This window comes from Phytophthora infestans, genomic scaffold (assembly GCF_000142945.1).
Source record: "Phytophthora infestans T30-4 supercont1.122 genomic scaffold, whole genome shotgun sequence".
NCBI classification, from domain to species: Eukaryota; Oomycota; class Peronosporomycetes; order Peronosporales; family Peronosporaceae; genus Phytophthora; species Phytophthora infestans.
The window spans coordinates 36,887-40,297 of NW_003303637.1; positions in this window are offsets into that span (position 1 = coordinate 36,887).

Here is a 3,411-nt window from a genome sequence, read left to right on the forward strand (position 1 = left end):
TTTAAGCTTATACCTGCCTGGGTTTCTACCTTCTATGTCTTTCATCTGCTAAATCCCTTACCCGGCTCGGCTGCATGTCCCTTCTTCCCTTGACCCATCATCCCAGCTGTGTTATCTTCAGATCCACCGGATATATGACGTAATCATCATGGTCACCCTATTATGGGTACACTCATCCGGATCCAGGTCGCTTGGATCCACCTCACTGTAATGGTACACTCGCCGTGGATCCGAGCTCTCCAATCATCCAACATCATCTCGCAACCGTCTGTGATCTCCGTTGTCCCACGAAAGTTCGAGATCCACTGTATCCCTCATCCCTATACCCTGGATCCAGGTCCCTCCAGGCGGGATCCTCCCTCCTTGGATACGAACTCAGAAGTATGGGATCCGGGGTACCTCGCGGTGGATCTTGACTCTTCATTAGCCGTGGCTACTAGATCCACCGTCAGAGGGCACCGACCATCCTTCCTTCATAGGATCCACACTCGATTCACTCTTGTATAGTATATCCCATATCCATCTTAGTGAATCCAGGTAAGGGTGGATCCGAGGTAAGTCTTGGTGGATCTTGCCTTCTCGTACATCGCTCATATCAGATCCATCGTCATTCCATACGGGGTGCTGCTCGCCATGGCTAATCCACCACAGGCAACTTGCACCCGTGCCAAACAGCCCAAATCCTCTATAATCACTTGAAATTGTCACTGATTCGGGATAGTGACCCCGCGTCAGGACCATTCTCTTATTTCTGAGAAAGCACTTCACCACAATCGCCTCCTGTACGTGGTCGGCGCTGCACAACAGCGTCCACGACGTGCATCACCAGCATCCACAACCGCTTTCTCCCCTTCGCGACACATGTCTCCCGCCAAGCGTACCGGCAAATCGTCGGGCAAGGTCCCATCCACCACACCTCCGGTCAGTCCGTCTTCCATGTCGCCCACCGATCTGCGGGTTCTAGCCCAGGCTCTTTCCGATCAGGTGCAAACCCTGACGGCGGAGCTCCAGACGGCTCAAGATGCCCAAGACCAAGCTGCGTCTCTACACACTACCCAACTTCAGATCTTGCGGGCCCAAATCCATGACCAAGCGATGGAGATCCAGGGGTGGGAGCACCGTGCGGCCTCTCGGTCGCAGGACCTGCGACTCCTGTTGGCTGATCAGGCGGTCAAGATCCGCGACCTGACCGGACGGCTGGATCGCGCCTCCCGTCAACGAGACGTTATGCGAGATGACAACGACCATCTCCTTAGGGAGATGGCACTCGCCGGGTCTGAGATCCACCAACTCCAATCCCGGATCCACGACCTCGAGCGGGATCTGGAGGATTCCCAGACTGCTAGGGCAGCTGCGGATGTGAGCTTGGACCGCCTCCGTGACGAGTTGCGTTTGACCCAGGAGGAGGTGGTGACCAACGACTATGTGGGATCCGCCCATGACGGATCCGCCTTAGGGTCGGCGCGTGGAGGGTCCCCCGCGCCAAATCCACCTCCCTCGTCGCCGGATGTAGCCCTGGCTCAACTCTCTAAGGAGTTGCAAGACACCAAGGAGTCGCTCGAGAGGGCGTCTGCCGGACGAGATTACGCGCTCGATAAATTCGTGCGTATGACTCGATTGCGGGACGAGATCCAAACGAAACTGGCAGACAGCGAGCTCCAGCGGGACAAGGCGACTACCGAGTGGGCGGATGCCGAGCGTGCGCTAACGGAGCTGGAATCCAAGCTTCGCCGCATGAGTACGTGGATCCTCTTTTAGCCCTTGCTAGTAACTCCATATTCACTTGTTATTGTCAATCTAGGTGACAAATTGAAGAAAGCAGATGCGACCACCGCGAAACTCCAGGATCAACTTTCCGCAGCCCAAACTCAGCAGCAACAGCTGATCCTGGAGCGCGATCGCGGCCTGTCGGAGCGCGATTTGGCACGTCGACGACTGGCGCTGGTGACAGCTGCCGTCTCGGATCCACTTCCTCCCTTGTCGGGGCCCTCTCAGGCTGCTAGCGTTTCTGCTCCTCTTCCGACGGTAAGTGGGGCGGATTCGTCGACTGCGAAACGCCCGCGTAGTACATCTCCCGCTCCTAGCACCGGATCCTCCCGTCCCCATAAGCAGGCCCGAGCTTCCCCGAAAGCCAAGCCCAAAACGAATCCGGTTTCTAAATCTGCTCCGCAAGCGGGATCCACTTCTGTGTCCAAGGCAGGATCTACACCCGCGCCCAAGACTTCCGTTTCTCCCTCGAAGTCAGGTGCCGGATCCAAGTCTGGATCCACCGCTAGATCCAAGTCTACCTCGGCGTCCAAGACTGGACCCGTTGCTACGTCCAAAACGGGATCGACGGTGTCCAAACCGGGATCGACGTCCAAGACGGGATCCACCGCTGCTGCGTCAAAATCTGGATCCGGACCCAAGACTGGGTCTACGGCGTCCAAGGCTGGATCCGTTGCCCCATCCAAAACAGGATCAGCGGTGTCCAAGTCCGGATCGACGGCCAAAACGGGATCTACGGCAGTATCAAAATCGGGATCGGCGTCCAAGACGGGATCCACCGCTGGTCCTTCGGTAACGACGCCCATCGTTCCTCAGTCCGCTTCCACCAACCCTCCGCCGGCCCGTACTGGACCTGGGAAGGGGAAAGCTAAACGCGTCATTCCCCCTGGGTGTGGACTGGGTAGTTCGGAGGACGATGAGGATGAGGAATCTGACTGGTCCGACGGCTCAGGGCCTCCTAACCGATCGTCGTCAAAGCGTACGCCGTCTGCCGGCCCGTATCCCTTCACTCTAAGCGATGAGGACGCTGACGACGACGACGATGACGACGAGAGTCCAGAGGATTCAGAGGAGGCTCGAACCGCTGAGGAGGCCTTGGAGGAAGACACGCGGCGGGCTCTATCCCAATCCCGATCCGAAGCCCGGCGGAGATCCCTCTCGACGCCGCCTCCACAAGTCGCTGGCACAGCCGGATCCGGAGGCGCCACTGCGGGATCTGCGATCCACGTCGACAGTGACGGTGGATCGGGCAGTGATGGTGGGAGGGGGTCGCCTCGTGGTGGCGGACTCCTTGGATCTGGCGGAGGGGGTGCGCCTGGTGGCGGATCTCCCGGATCTGGTGGAGGGGGGTCGCCTCATGGTGGTGGATCTCCAGGATCGCCCCATGGTGGCGGTTCTCCAGGGTCGCCTCATGGTAGCGGATCCCCGGGATCGCCTCACGGTGGCGGATCCCCTGGATCTGTCTTGATCCCCGCCCCCCCTAACTCGTCACTGCCAGGGATGCTCCCCGTGGCTCCGTTCGGTCCGGATGCTGCTTTCATTCCTGGTAGACGTGCTCCTGTGGCCTTCGCTGCCAGAGACATCGAGCCTTGGTCAGCCAAGAAATTGAACCGAGTTGCGATCATCTCCATGAAGATCACGGTC